We start from the raw sequence: 17,293 nt of genomic DNA, 5'->3' as shown, positions 1-17,293 counted from the left end.
TATAACTTTCTCAATAGATCTATTACAATCATTTCGGTCTTTTCCAATTTCACTCATTTATGCACATAAGAGTATTAGGTAGAAATATAAAAAGATTCATGGATAATTATCAATTTAATTTTTAATGAATTTAATCCATCCAATATGAGTATAGAACAGCCAGTAAGAGCCACCGCGGAGATCTTGGCCTAAAATTTAAATTTTTTTTCGACAGGATAATTATTTCTAACGATGTCAAACGCACGCTCGAGAAACTTCTCGACTGCAATACGCGGAGAATCCATTTTTCATGTTAGACTCGATCCTATAATCTCGGTTATTGTAATATTATCTCATTTATCCCATTACCTCTTACCCCCGTTTTTGTTTTAATTATATGATAAGCATTTTTTATTTCTTCCAGTTAAAATTATTTAACTGATTTAACTTTTAGTCTATTTTTAAAATTTAATTAATTTAACTTTTTAGTCTATTATATCGAATAATTCCGAGATAAATCTGCATTTATCCTTGATGCCTAGAAATCACGCGAATGTTAATATTTTATTTAAATAAATGAGCTCGCGTATAGACGCTCAACAGCGCGCGCGCTGTTTTAAAGAAGAATTCACACTCTGGAAGAAAAGCAAAAAACAGAAAAGCCGAAGACAATCAGAGTTCATGCTTGATAGTCAGATGGTAGTCGACAGCTTCTGTCAGTACTAATTTTGATTGGTTTCTGCCAGTTTTCTGCTTGTCTCCCAAGGTGCTTTCTGTTTTCCTGCCAAGATGTGAATTCTTCCTAACGCGCCGAAACCAGGCGCGTGTTTACCACCCCCGGGGAGTATAACGCAATGACAGGAAACCGAGATTATCCAAAACCGGTGAAAAGCCCATTAGCTCGAGTAGAAATCAAGTTGGCGTGACTAAAAACGCATTTAATGGCCGTCGCCGTGCGGCGGTCTTTTCGTTGTCGAGTCATTAAGAGGCAATCTCTCTCTCTCTCTCTCTCTCTCTCTCTCTCTCTCTCCCTCTCTCTCTCTCGCTCGTTCACTCGCTCGCTCTCTCTTCCTCTCTCTCGAACAGGGCCCCTATTAATCATGCGCCATCGGAATGCCGGCAGCTTCTACGATCGTTTCCGCGAGCGCAGGCATACCTCGCCGCGAATTAATGATCGGTTATGTCGGGTAGGTGTTATTACGCTACGCGGAGCTCGAGTGGATGCTTAATCGTCAACCGCCACGTTGCCGCTCGGTTAAATTTGGGTAACGTAACCACTACTACTCAGCGCGGCGATCTCGATAAATGCACGGTGTAATAAGCGATCTTCGCGAATTGTGAGACGTGTAAAGAATGTGGGAAAAAATGTGGGTAAAGAATGATCACTTTGACGTAAGCTTTGATAATCTCAACTACGATGCCTTCTCTTTGACGTCTCTTCTTGTCTCGCGCAGAATATCACGATCAGCAGAAGTACGAATGTCAAGAAAACTCCAATGTCGGTGATTAACGTATCGATGTACCGCTCGGAGTATCGCGAGAGCGCGGATATTTCCGTAAGATCTCTTATACAGTATTTGGCCGCACGGACGGAGTCGCTCTTATAAAAGCGGCTTAACGTAATATTAAGTTAACCGGCCGGATATAATTTGGAAGGGAAATACGACGGTAGATACAGTTAAGGGAAGCGATACCATCGGGGAAATAGAGAACACCCAGCCGGATAAAAGCGGCATAAATCTGCTGAATCGAGATATCGGGACTGCCGAGTAGCGAGGTCGTTATCCGACTCTTTATTTCCTGGCCGGAGATCGTAGGAACGCTCGGACCTACGGTACACTCTTCCCTCGATTAATTTGTCGGCAGCCGTCTCACTTCGCATCTTACTGCTCATCTTAATTAATATAGTTTTCGAATTGCGGTTAATCTACCGATGAAGTTTGCCGTTCAAAATGAATCCGCGCAATGGTTCAATGTTCCCGCTACACGTCCAGTACGAGAGAGAAAGAGAGAGAAATATGCTCGTTTAACAACTTTTGTTCCTTTTTACTTTATACTTATCACAACATATTGTGCAGTACACTGTGATAAAAGCATATTGATAATAATAATAATATATGTAGTAATATAACATTGCATATTCAAGTATTATATGAATTCATATTATTAATATATTATGTGATATTTACGTGCAATATTACGATATTAGTTGTTCTGTTATTATTATTAGTTTTAATTTATTATATAATAATTATTATATAATATATAAAATAACACACAAGGCGTAGTCAGCGTGTAACAATACATATTATATTTTTACCAGTAACAATAATCGAACGGGAAAAGGTTTTAGATGCGATTAATCCGTTTTAAACACAACAATAAAATTTAACAATAAAAATTTCGAAAGCTTATTTTATAAAAAGATCAAAATCACCTTTTTCAATGAAACCACATTCTTTTATCTGTAATGTTGTAAAGAGAAGCAAAATAAATAGCAACTTATAATGTTATTTTTACTAAATGATATTATACACAGACAGAAGATACGATATGTTACGTTCGGGATACAATATAATGAATAATCTCAGGTGTTCAGGATATATTCGAAATGTAATCCACTTTCTGCAACACAAAGCTCCGCTCTTAACGCGAAAATAATTATAATTATTTTAGTTTTAAATCAACCACACACATTTCTTTCTTTCAATATATAATATTTTTAAAAATATTGCGAAACAGAAAGAGAGAGAGAGAGAGAGAGAGAGAGAGAGAGAGAGGACGCTCCGCGAGACAAAGAGCGATATATCGAGAGGTTATAGCAGTGATAAAGCATTCAGTACATAACGCAAGCAGAGTTCCCGCGCGAGGGATGTTCGCGTTTAACGCTCAAACCAAATCCCATCGCGTATCCATATCGAGCAGACGTTATAAAAGTAAAGCTCAGTATCAGACACATCCGCATTCAGCGGCGGGAGTGTAACGGCATGAACGCGAAAGTCGTGTCCCGAAGTGCCTCCTCTTCGGAGAAGAGATCCTCTCGTGCGCAGCTTCACACGAGTCGGGACATTGCGGCGCTCACAGAACGGCGCGTCATCCACTCCTCCCCCTCCGCCCTACCTCCGGTTCGGATGATGATATCGCGCTATGCCGCCGTAAAAACAATTCTCAACGTCGGGCACGGTGCGGAACATCGCCGGCTGGCGATGCTCACAGTGAAATCCCCCTCGTTTCAGGGAAAACGACGGCTTAAATAAAGTCGCGCGCGCGCGCCCCCTTTTTTTACGACTGATATACGTTAGCCCGGATGTTAGCAGCAGCCCCGCGATCGGGGGAGACAACGACTTATCTACCTACCTACATTGAGCCGCTCGAAACATCCTCGGGGATATCCGACGCACCTGGCGCGGCCACTCCGTGGCTTCATGGAGTCGTTCTCTTCGCGGTCGTCAGAGGTGACGGAGATCCCGGAGATCCTCCACGTGATAGAGTCAGGGCCGAACCCGCGTGTCTGAGACTCAACTGAGAACGGGCTAAAAGCTTCGATAGAAAATTCGGGGAAACTCGACGATATTAAAACAACACAGCGTCTTTTCGCTCGGGGACGAAAGTGGCGATAAATTAGGGGCGTCTGATATACAATTTTCAGGAGTTGAGGGGATATCCCCCGGTTCCACGCGGCTCCAAGCGGATCGTGCATGTTTGCGAATCAATGCTGGCGCGAACAGAATGCGCGGATATACGAACCATATATTTTGAAAATCCCCATAAAGGATGCGGGCCTCGCTCAGCGTTTATCTCGTGAAATATGCAAGCACTCGAAAGCGTTTTCCTGAGATAATTACAGATTATTATATATGCCGGTTATTATTTAATATAATTATTATTATTTAATATAATTAGCACAAGATGAAAAAATAAAAATTTAATTCCGCGTTATACTGAGAGAAAAAATGTCTAAAAGATAAACAATATTTATTCTCGCGCGGTGGATACTAATGACATATCTACTTATACTAATATAAAATATTTGAAATGTGTAATGGATGAGCAACATATATTTTTAAATTATATTTTAGTTATTTTAATGTTCAATGTTTTATTTATATTAGTGTAATGATTAATGTTCAATATGTAAGAGAAAAAGAAGGAAAGACGCAGGTGAAAATAAAAATTGTAGAACGGAAGCCATCCTAAGCCGCAAGGCAAGAGCATTATGTTGAAGTAATAATAATAACATAAAATATTTCTCGAATAAGAAAATATACATTTTCTTAATATCTTTTCAAGAAGAAAATTGTTGATTCTATTTAAATAAAAGAATTCAGATTCAAGTAAATATGTTATTACCCAATGAGAATAAACATTTTTTTATTTTTTAATGTAGTTTCACAATGTAGTTTTACAACGTAGTTTCTTCTCCAAGTCAAGCGCAAGCATTTCTCCAGCACGAAAAAGCAAATTTTCATTTTCCTCAACGAACTTCCACGATCGTAACATCGGAACGACGTTGCAATGTGTAATTCTCACGATGATGAAATTGTTCTTATCTCCTCTTTACTGACGCCTATCCGACGATCTATGTTATGTGAAGAACTTCAGCTCGGCAGGTCTCGAACGATACGGTACTGAACAGGACGGTTGGTAAGGGTGGCTGCGAAGAGCGGAACAGAGCAGCAAGGGTCGGAGAGTGATGCGCTGCTTGACCGTGGCCCATACGTAAGCGGACGAAATTAATCGCGCAATAAAACGGCGGCCAAGCTAACGGCCCTGAAGTGTTAGTGCGCACCGAATTCCGGAAAATATATCGTTCACACCTGCGGGACGAGCAAGGTGAGGTCGGTCCAACGTTAAGGTCAACTTTATTACCCTAACACCGGCTTCCCCCGCCGACTCAATCCGCCGAGACTATAAAATTAGCCTCTCATTTGGAATCGCGCATGAAACGTGACTGAAATTGTTTCAACTACGTGATATCCAATTCCCGACGAAATTAAATAAAAGGCAACTATCCGATACATATATAGACGTGTACTAATAATTATTATAATGTGTAATTTACATGTATATAATAATAATTATTATAATGTGTAATTTATGTGTATATAATAATAATTATTATTATTATTATGTGTAATTTATGTGTAGTTTTATATATAGAATGTTTGTGTCTGTATGTTCTCTATTAACTCTAAATCATTTGATCGATCTGAACCAATTTTTACATAATTACTCTATAGGACTCTGCGGAAAATATAGGCTACCACTTCTCCCCTCTCTTTGATTTTATCCTGTTGACACTTTGTGATAATTTAAATTCAGGTGTCTAAATAGAAAATGCCCGGACAACGCCGGATAGTTTAATATAATGTTATCATCAGAGAAAAAAGGAGTATAGCTTTTTCATAGGTGGAAGAAGAAATGAGGAAAAATAATAATTATTACATCATATTATTGTATCGAACAATAATTATTACATAATAAAATGATACTAGTAGAGTAAGCGATATAAATCTATGTGTGTATATTATAAGAGTAATATATATAATAATAAATGTAGATAATATATTTAAATATAAAATACTCTATATAAAATACTCTATTAAATATAAAATATTCTATATACATTATTTATAAATATTATTTTTATTATTGCAGTTCTCAAATATCGCGGAAAAAGCGGGCGAATTTTCGGTTCTAAGGGCAAGTCTACGAAATGAGCAGTCGACGCACCCATGTATCTCGCCGTTATCATGCGTCCCTCGCAATCTCCGAACCCTCGAATAAGAGAAGTGCATCACGTCGTTTCTTCCCATCTCATCTCGCCTCTCACCTGGCCTCGCTTTACGTTGCAACACCGCCTCGAAGAGTTCGATAAAGGAGCAAAGTGTAATTCAATGCTGGCGGACGTGCGCAAGCGGACAGAAGTAACCGCGCGATAACACGGCATGCCACGATGAGGAGGTAGTAATTAAGACCTCAACTGGTCCCGAGGGACCTACCTCTCCCGGCGTCGCGCGTCCTTATATCTTATCGCGCGGCGCGCTCGACTGCTCGATGCGTGCTCTCATGGCTCACTTCTACGTCCATACACATTCTCACCTGAGACGACCACGTTTCTCCTACAGAACGCACGCAACACAAGCGATCGATACGTTCTTTTTTCGGTAGCGATATTCATTTAATAGAATACACAGGCCGATTGATTGCGCTCGGAATGGATTTCCTAGTGAGGCTAGAGAACCGAACTTTCTTCGTCGTAGCTCTGTTTAATATTCGGTATCGACGCTTCTCATATTGAATCTTAACACTTTATCCACTAACAACATTGGTAGAAACTCACACAACACGCAGAACTAAAAGATGTTTTAAAGACGTTTTCATGACATTACCAAAAATCGCCTAAAAAACATCTTATTTCAAATGTCTTTAAGACGTTACTCAAAAAGCGTCTTAAAGATCTTAAAATATCTTATTTTAGATGTTATCAAAAGAAGTCCGAAAAAGGACGTCTTTAATATATTTCCAAAGACGTCTTAAAAGCCGGTATTCATAGTCAGATTATATTTAAGATCATCTTAAGTACTATTTTAAGATGTCATAAACCAATCACAAAGCCGTATTCGCACCTTAAGATATTACTTCCCACACAGCACGTAATATTATATAATATTACAGTAATATTTCCGTAATATTGTAATATCGCAGAAATATTATTGAAATATTACTGTGATATTATATATATCACGTGCTGTATGGGTTAAGACGGTCTTGAAATAAGTTTCGACTATAAATACCGGCCAGACATCTTATTTCAGATGTCTTTATAACGTCTATTGAATGACGTTTTAAAGCTATGTGTGACTGTCTACATTACAGATTATGAGATTTATACATGCTATTGCTGTAACAAATATCATAACGACCTCTTAAACCGGAATCAAACTACGCATTGGAGATTGATGATTGCGGATTGATGATTGCTATTTGACCATTTGGAGCAAAGCAAACCAAAACGGAAGTTTGTTAATTCGTCAAAACCTAATCTTCAACCCACAATCCTCAATCTCCAATGCGTAGTCTGATTTCGGCTTTAGAATTTGCGAACGTTATGTATGTACAGAATAAAAGACGTCTAACCCGCCATTAAGTAGTACTGCTTCATAAAGCGGAGAGATGTGTGTCCGACCCAACAGTTAGTTATATTACGTTCAGTTCTCGTTCAGGAAAGTGGCGGCTCGTAGCAGAGACTTCGGAACTAATATACGACGTAAGAATAACAGGTCTAGTAATCTCTTAAACCCCTTATTTACTCACCCAGCGCTGCGGTCGACGTTGAATTCACCTCTTAAGTTGGTAATAGTGCTGCAAATTCAGGAGATTTCTCCGCGACATAAGTAGTCTGTTCTTTTCAGCTGCACTGTTGAATTGGTGCAATAAATTAAAGTGAGACAAGTATATGTTTTCTCGCTCTAACTTATTGTACCAATTCAGCAATGCAGCTGAAAAGAACAAACCAAAGGTCTCCTGCGCATGCGTAGAGTAACGTTGCAGCCTGGATATTTGATATTATATCGTTACGTCATTCTATGCATGTCTCCTGAGGTCTTCTGTCGCGAAGAAAATCTTCCAAGCTAGCACTAGTTGGTAGCACTGTCGAGAACAGATTGCGAGGGGAATAACGTATTTCGTGAATTTTGTCTCGTGGATTTCACGATTTCGGCTCTCTGAATACGAGTTTCACGTCTGCATCATCGCCGAGAGTGCCAAAAGTAAGTGTCGTGCGTTTGTCGTAACGAGATATCGTAGAATGAACATTAGAAATAAGTATGTCGTGGAACAGTTGGGAATTCCGAGAAAAATATCGCGCGTTCGTCACGTCAGTGATTCGCTATAAGCGAATATTCGGAGTGTTACGATGAAGCAGCCAGGATCTAGGATAGTATTACCAATGTCAGTGTCAATGCAAAAGGTCAAGATCAGGATTAAAACCCTAAGTGAATATGTGGAATGTTACGACAAAGTAGCCAGGAGCTAGGATGGCAATATCAGTGTCAGTCATAATGTCAGCCCAGTAAGCAAGGAACATTAAATTAACGTTTAGAAACGTTGACTTTATGTGCATTGTTTGGACATTTTTTAATAATATTGCATTTATATTTTGGGATGATTTTTCTGAATGTTATTTAAACGTTTTAAAAACATTACAAAAAATATATTTTTCAAATGTTACTTTAACATTTATTTGAGATCAATGCAATATCTTAAAAATATTTCTGCCGATTAAAACATTATAGCAACCCTATTTCAACATTATTGAAACTTCCAAATCGCGGTCAAAGTATGTTCGTAATGATATTTGATACAATATTAAACACTACATATTTGACAATATTACAGGTTCTTCAATATCATTGTAGCAACGTTGTATTAATGATTTCTTGCTTACTAGGAGTGTAAGTAAATATTCAGATTACTACGACAGAACAATAAAAAGGAGGAGATATAAGATAGAATAATATTCTACATCGTGTTAAACTAATTTGCGTATATTTAGAGAATCGTCAATTTCTCGTCATATTTATATTTTTCACAATTAATAAATCGGCAACGTATAGTAACGTTTAAGTGAGCAGGTTGTACGGCAATAAGTACTTTGATATTAGATTCAATTTTTGTTACTGATATTTTAATTTACTTTCGTTTACTTGGTAATCCTTCTTAGATCAGTGCGCTGCGAATATTATCATAACTGAAATCCCGATAATAATTTATATTTTATTTACTTTCGAGGCTTCTCAGATAACATAGAGAATTCAAAAAGAATTCGAAAAGAATTTAGTCGTATATCACCAATTCTGAGTTCAATAATTTATATTTTATTTACTTTCGGGGCTTCCCAGATAACACAGAGAATTCAAAAAGGATTCGAAAGAATTCAATCGTGTCATTAATTCTGAGTTCATTTTCAGATGCAAAAAGAATTCTTCAGAGTTCAGTTCAATGAAAAGAATTATTATTCCCATACAGCACACAAACGTTGAATTAACATTTCAGAAACGTTGCGTTGCGACATTGCAATATTGCATCAACATTTTGAAATGTAAATTCAACATTGAAAAGACATTGTCGAAACGTCTAATGTCCGCTGAATTGCAATGTCTTGTAGACGTTGAAATTTAATATTGTCAAATATTGACTTAACATTGGCCGCGTTTAGCGACAGAAAATTTTTTTTACAACGGTTGGTAGTTTTCTGTGCTAAGATTGGATTTTACAGATTTATTAAAACACTAATATGTAAATATTAAGAATATTGATTGATTTTCTTCGTTATTCAACGTATAAAAATATTAAAGTAATGTTGTTGAACAATTAATATAATAGTTTAATATAATAATTAATAAGATATTTTGTACTGAAAAATATTAGGATATAATATAAAATATTTCGGAAAATATTCACATTTTGATTATTTCCTCTCAATACGCAGAATAACTAAAGAAATCGATTTATTTTAAAGGAACTATATGATTCTACATAAAAAATTAAATGTAAATTTAACATGATTTAGCAAAGTCAAAGTGAATAGCATCATCAGACTATATAAATTGTTTGAAACATTTTTCGATGAAATTCTTGATTTTCGAAAAATTTGCATCAATTAAAAGCCAATTAAAAGTCAATTAAAGTGCGATTTACAAAAAATGCGTCATTTAAAAGGGTATATAAAACTTCTTTTTAGTATCTCTACTTGAATTTTAAAAGATAATTTGTTCAATATTGTTTCTATATATAGCAATATAAAAAATCAATGTAGAAAAAACAATATAGATACAACGTTGGAAAGATAGATTTATATTTCAACATTCAACATTACAACATCTCAGCAACGTTGTTTCAACTTTCTGTGCTGCATAGGATTGTATCTAAAAATGAACTCAGAATTGGTGACATACGACTGAATTTTTTTTTAATTTTCTGCGGTATCTGAGTTATTACTCGAGAACGGGTGATCGGACGGGAATATGCGGTTTCCACTGCTATTATTTATTTGGATAGTAGAGGTACGTTATGTGTTTCAAATTTTTTCCTGATGCACCTGATATTTTTTGTGTCTGTTTTGCGCTAAAATCTCGAGGTTTATTTTTTGAGAACGCAATACGCAGTACAATGGTTTGTTTTGACTGCGGCGTTATGGAAGTCTGCAGTGATTTGTTTCCGGATTTGCAAAAAATGAGCTTGTAACAGGAGCTGATATTCGTATGATGATTCTGTCGAAGATTGCGAAATGAGACGGTTTGATGAAGTGCTTGTAGGGTAAGATCTCAGTCTCGGTATTCCATGAACATAGAAGGGCAATTAAAACAGTATACTAGACAAACTAGGTGCTGAGTTGCTAAAGTTTCAAAGCGTCTCCTCGAAGATGCAATACGCACTGGCGTGAGTTTGTCTGGCTAAATGTAACATTATTCTACAAATCTCTAAAAAATTGATAAAATCGATTATTTCCACTGTTTTTTAACAGATTTCAGAATCAAGCAAAGATTTCAAACCCATCCTTGCCATATTTAAAAATCTTTCTTGTGCTTAATTCTTACGTAACTTATTTAAAATTATTGTAATTTATTTAAAAAATCAGAAATAATTGGTTTTGCTAACTTACCTTGTCAACTAACCACGGTCTCCTCCATAGTGGAGTGATACATTATTTTCATACATATGAGTTCGAAAACTTTACGGTTTTCTCCATTTGCAAATTGATTCTATCATTATCCGTGCCCACTTGGAATCCTATGTTCTGTTATTAATCGTTCCATCGTTGTCAATCCATTACTCTCTCTAGTATTATACCATAAATCCTTCAATTGATAAGACTCTGCTATGTTGATAAATTCGAAGTCTGCAGCTTCCGAGTGACCTTTATCTTATCAGTATCGACGAGCATAAATAACAAAAGTAAATCTTCTAAAGTTGTTACATGAATCACAAACGTTGCACTCATTTCACAATTTGACAAATAGGGCCCGTTGATTCGAATCAGGTTGCGTGCTACTTTCTTTCCGCGAGAATATTTGGCTTACAACGTCGATGAATCCAAGTGAGAGTAGACTTGACACCTCTAGAATAGACTAGACAAACAGCCACGATTCTGGCTTTATGGCACTCATGTATTGTTTCGCAGACAGCCCGGAATCGGCGAATCGAAAACTGCGCTACCTGGCAGCCATGGTAAGGAGTATTGATAAAATGGACGTGCAACCTTTACTAGGAACATTCCAGGCGCTTCGTTCTTTCGACGTTAAGGATGTAAAAAAAGTGATTTCTTCCCGAAAACTCTAAATTATTAACACATTAATTAAAAGTAAAGGAAAATAACGAGCAATCGTTTTATATTTGCTATTACACCCAATTACTGCTATTGTACATGTAATATTTTACAGAGATTTTATTTGTTATTTTCTTGTAGCGACTAGCCTTCTAGAATTCTATACTGATGTATGACGACGAAGAGATATATATTGGGCAATTTCATCGGAGTTCGTCATTCGCTTCGGCGTCTCCTTAATCGCGACAACGAAGCATGAATCAACATTGGAATCGACCGACAGCGCGACGTAAGCCACCCCTAAACGCCGCAAAACGCTATCCCGCCGATTTGCAACTAGGAACGGCGCGGCGCACAGCGATCGCCCATTAATTACCAACGCCAATCATCTTATTACAAGCGCAAGCTTGCGCGCACGGCGCGCACATGGTCGGAATACCGGGAATGCAGGCGCATTATCCTCGTCTCGATCGTACGTAACGCTGATAAACGCACGCTCGATGGAAACGAGCGCGAGCGCGCGCACGATCGCCGCCGACCGCGGTAATAGACAGTTTACATTCGGCAATCCTGGCGAACAGCGAAACGTTTACCGTGGCGGTAACCGATCGTTACATCCACCGTACGTTTCCCGATGGCCAGCACGATCCTCTCTCATGAGTTACTGAATCCACAATCAGCGGGGAGAGAGAAACGAGCGGCGGTGGCGTGAGGGGCTGCGTTCTGCGGCCAACGTCGCGTTGCTGCACGTGCAGCAAAGTCGCTAAAGATCACGGTCCCGCATGCGAAAGAGCAGTACATCGCACTGAAACATCATAAAATCGAGAGATTATTCTCTTCGCCTCCTTTTGAGAGATATCGAAATTAATAAAACTCCAGCAACCGCGCCGACAATGGTAGCAGGACAGAAGCCCCTTTACAATAAAATAAAAAATGTAAAAATAGAAAATGTAACATCAAAAAAGTTATCAAATTCTGAGCAAAAGTTTAGAATCTCAAGAAAAAATATAAAAAACGCGAATTATTGAATTAATCGAAAAGTTAGATATGTTTTTGAGTCCGAAATATAACTTTATTGCAATCAATGATAAGAAACCATTTCATCGACCAAATGCCATCGTTGTCCTATAGTCTTTCGATAACATCTTAGAAACATTCGTGCATCTTGTATAAATTAATGTATCATCGAAAATAAGAAAAGATCGAGTCGCTTTGACAATTCTAATTTAACCATATTTAAACATGCAGTCACACATGTTTAAACGTGCAAAACATGTTTAAACGTGCAGTCACACATTCTAATTGTCGCCTTTTACGACTTTGTTTTCAAAGAAAATGTTTTGGATTTGCGTCATATTTTAAACTGATATTTATCGCCTTCATTAATAGTAACGAACAGTAAACATCATGTTCACACAGTCGAAGTATCTAACGTTAAAATCCACCAGTTTCCATCACCTTCCAGGCGACCGTCTGATTCTTCGAAAGCTCCTAAGATATCCACAGATTTCTTTTTAATGCAATATTCGAAACGCTTTTAAATTAGTCTGTCTCACAACACTCACTACAGCACGCATCCCCCAGCACAGCATCCTCGATTATATCCAAGCACAACACGAGATCGCGCGCACTTGAGGATTTCTTTCTGAAAATCGGAACCATCGAAATCGACGACAGCGGTCGCGATAGCTATTGTAACCGAGAACTCGCTCGCTCACTCGCTCGTTCGAGTTTTTGGCGGTTTACCCTCGACCGATGGGGCGCAAATTCGAGAGGGTCCATCGTCAATGGGGGCAGGTGAACCCGACATGCACGGATGCATGCGCGCCGGATCCCCGCTGCACTTGAGATGCATCCGGGCGCGATTAATGCGCTCGAAGGTAGGATAGCAAGATAGGTTCGTTATTTTGATAGCGTCCTCGCGCATCGCATTCACAGCGCCCGCACGGAACGCTCGCTCGAATTGAGTTAAAGCAGCGGAGCATTGCGGGACTCGTTCGCGAACTTCTACCTCCGTCGGAGACGGTCGGAAGTATAATATAATAAGTTAGATTACAACAATTATGAAAGGGGAACTACTCTCTCCCTCTCTCTCTCTCTCTCTCCCCCACCCCCTCTCTTTCTCTGTCGCTCTTTCTGTCGCGAACGGACCGCGTCGAAATCAACGGCGTTAAAAATCATTTCGCAAATCGCGAGCGCGCTCTGCGGAAAATCGCGCGAGAATTTGCAGAAATTTTCATAATTATCGCATATTGTGTTAAGCAAAAAACGTCCCGGTTTCGTCGTCCTCGCCTCTCTCATTATTGTTGTTGCCATTGTTGTTGTTTTATCGCGCTTTATCCAGTTGCCACGTCGAAACTCGTATTATTTATTCACGCGCCACGTTTATTCATTTTTACAGATACTATATTTCGTTATTTTAATGTGACGCCCGATTTCACGCGATTACACGCGATAATGTGTCGCTGTGTTATTCGCATTCCGTGTGCAACAACGCGACGCTCAACAATTCCCGGAGCTTTCGCTATTTGTTTTAATTTCAGGCGAGAAAACTTATGGATTGTAAAATAAACGCTTCGACATTTCTCCTCCGCACTCCGATTCGCGTGCGCGCGCGCGCGCGGGTAATCGCGCCGGGAATTAAAGATTCATCGGGAGCGAGGCTCGTCGTATCGACCGGTTTATTTATTAAAACACGCTCAGTTATGCAATTTGAAGTTGACGTTCCGTCGGACATTGACAGGAGCACCGTAGTCGGGCGAGATAGATGGACAGAGGGATGGAGAGCGATAGGGAGAAAGAAAGTGAGCGTTCTGCTTTCCGCGTTTTTTTCGCGTGGGCTACATCTCGCAGTTTTTACGACGCGCGTCACCCGGCCGCGTATCGTGTAACCGGGCACCTTGCTAAATTACACGCTCGCGCACGCCGGGAAGGTGCATTTCAGCAGATAAGCCACGTCAGCGCGTCCCGGCCGCGCGCGCGGCTTGCCGTTATATAACACAAAAGGCGGAAACTTTCGGTAGCGTGCGCGCCGCGTATAATGCGAAGGAGCAGCGGCGGTTGTTGCGGAGAAAACTAAAGGATCTGGAGCTAACCCCCGCCGCCCTTAGCTGTCACTTCGAGCATGTAATGCATCCGTGCACCTATGCCGCATGGTGCGCCGTTCCGTCCGCGCACGACTGCGCGCTTCTCTCCTCCTCCTCCTGCTTTTCCACCAGCTTCCCTTTTCTCCGCGCCGTGGATTGTGGATATACTCTCGGGGCAGAGGAGGTGGCTTTCACGGGCCCGTGAACCCTTTCGAACGTGTCCGCGATGATCGCAAGCGATAGCGCGCACCGAAATATTTTGACCGCGCGCGATCCTTCGTTCTGTATTCGCGGAGTGAATCGTTTCGCTCGTGTCTTTATAGCGGAAGACTCGACGGGCATTCGCTTCGCGAAGTTTGAATTGTGAAGGGTTGCCTCACGGTTTCTCTGTGCTTTTACCTAGCCAGTTTTAGATTACACAGTTTTTGGTTAGACAGTCAAAAAGAGTTCAGTTACCGTAAAATTATCGTGAAATACTTTTATAAATATTATGCGTGTGAAATATATCCCAGAGAGCATAAATTACTAAAAGATGTCTGGGATGTCATGTAACAAATATAATGATACAACATGAATTACTGATTACCCGGCGTGGATGACAAGTTATCCATACAAATCTTCAAAAGACGTTTTAAAGACATTCATTCCAAAAACGTCCCACATGCAAAAAAAGAACTAGCTTCCAGAGCTAAAAAATAGCTGTGACAGATGTGTCACTGAAATAGGGACAGCTAATGTCGATACTACCGAAGCTAAATTTATTCGCTGTTACTTAGGCGCTATAGCAAGAAATATTAGCTGCTAAAAATAAATGATTGTAGCTGTACGGCAAACTTCTTTAATATATGCATACGATAAGAAATTTAGGAATAACTGCCATTTTCTTAGCTACTTGAAATAATGTGCATTTTTAATGTCATCTAATATATTTGTATTTCATAGCGAATGCATCTTAGCTGTCATAGCCAATTCTTAACAGTGACAGCTAAACGATTAGCCTTTTGACTAAGTTTGAATCAGCTATCGCAGTTTAGCTGATATTACTAAATCATTTTTTTGCGTGCAAAACATTCTCTGGAAATTTTGCTATCTGAGTATGAAATTGATCTAGCACGAAATATATTAAAATCAAATTTGACTTTATTGCATTCAATGAGAACAAATTGTTCATCCACTGAAGTAATCGTCGTAGTTTATGATCCTTTGCCAAAATTTTGATAGATTTTGCATAGATTCATCGCGAAAGAAGTAATCAGTTTTTTATCATCAAAGAAAACAGAAAATCGAACCGAATTTTTTTACTGAGCCAATATCCGAGCATTCATAGATTTCTTCGCTGATTGAATTTCGGATACAAATATGTAGACATGCAGTTAATATAATCTTTCGCAGAATACGGCGCGACATCATTGTGTGTTTTAGGATTACGAAACACTGAAGATTAAATCGCTCGGGAAGAATAAGAAAAAACAAACTCGCCGTTACCGAGGGAGACACGTTGCACGTGGCAAAGGTCGCGCGACGACCAGGGCTCTCACGTCCTGTTCTCGGCGATTTTTCCCGGGGAGTTGCACGCGGAATTACGAGAAACTTAGGGCTAGCCGGCAGTTGCGCGAACAACACGCGAACTCCCTAAACTGACTAACACACGCCGCACTTTCGTGCAGCGGGTGCCGCTCAGCAAACGGCAAAACTAGACGCGACACACCACAAGCAGCCACCGTCGCGCCCCTCTCTTCCTCTTTCTCTCTTTGGCATTACTTCGGGCATGTAATGGAGCTCGCGGGGCCCCGACGACGACGACGACGACGAGAACCTAAATGTGCATCCTTTCCACGCAAATACCGCTGCGGTACCAGCAGCGATGGCGAGAACAAATATTTGATGGAACGCGCACGATGTATAAATTCCTACGGCGAGGGACAAGACCCCACGAGAGACCGTGGAAAGTATCGCCAGGGATCGCGAAATCATGTCGCTCGCATTGTGAATTTATTTTAAAATTATATGCTGACATTAGGACCCGCGGGAAATGTCGCGAGAGAGTTGCGCATAACGCACGAATAACGAAGGTGATTGCTAATAATGTGTTTGAACGATAATAGATCATTGTCAATATTCAAAATGTTTCTCTTTTCTTACTCTGTTCTTTTGAATTTTATATATTGTTATTTTATATTTTTTTTAATTTTGTAATCCTACTTATAAGTAGGAAGTATCGTCAGAGGTCGTAAAATCGCGTCACACATGCACATATTGCATTGCGAATTTATCTAGAAATTACGTGCCAGTATTAAGATCCGGGAAATTTTGGAGCGGAAATAATTACTAATGTTTCAACGATAACTGAACTGTTACTATTAATATCCAAAGTGGTTTCTCTCTTTTTTTATAAATTTGCTTCTTCTCTTTCGCAACATATAAATCCCGTAATTTTTTTAAATACCACAATATATACGTTCTTTTGTTTTCGATAGCGCACGCGTTTCCAATATAATAATTTCCCTCGCGACTCATTAACTTATTAATGTGTAAAAATTGGACGATTATAAAAGATACATATGTTTTTCGTGAGAAGGATAGAACGAGAACACACACAAAAGCAACTTTCGACGTTTCAAGTTCACAGCGCAGAAAATGTATCGTCGAGTGTAGGTATCGCATTTGCGGTATCGTATTTGCGGTGAGTCGATGCTGTGAAAAATTAGCGGCCGACGGAGGAAATTAATGGAAAAACGTGGTATAGGGATACGCGCGCCCCTCCTATTTTCCGGGCTTTTTCAACCGACCGCTGGCGCGAAAGAAACCGCTCGTCTACATGACCTTCGACGCTAATTAGTGTATTCTTTGCACCACTCGCGGATATTCGAACGATAATTAACGAGTTCCGAAACCCTGT

General features: G+C 39.4%; 1 long non-coding RNA gene across 1 annotated transcript; it reads left to right on the top strand.

The window, feature by feature from the left end:
- The first annotated feature begins 7,293 nt into the window (after positions 1-7,293).
- On the top strand, positions 7,294-13,073 carry LOC116847474. Its single transcript, XR_004378766.1, has 3 exons — positions 7,294-7,751; positions 11,165-11,344; positions 11,450-13,073. It is a non-coding gene; the product is annotated as an uncharacterized LOC116847474 (long non-coding RNA).
- Positions 13,074-17,293: the final 4,220 nt, after the last annotated feature.

This window comes from Odontomachus brunneus, unplaced genomic scaffold, assembly GCF_010583005.1.
Source record: "Odontomachus brunneus isolate Ranch 3 - 2012 unplaced genomic scaffold, Obru_v1 Obru_scaffold_078, whole genome shotgun sequence".
In the NCBI taxonomy this organism is placed as follows: domain Eukaryota; kingdom Metazoa; phylum Arthropoda; class Insecta; order Hymenoptera; family Formicidae; genus Odontomachus; species Odontomachus brunneus.
This window is presented reverse-complemented; position numbering and strand designations above follow the sequence as displayed.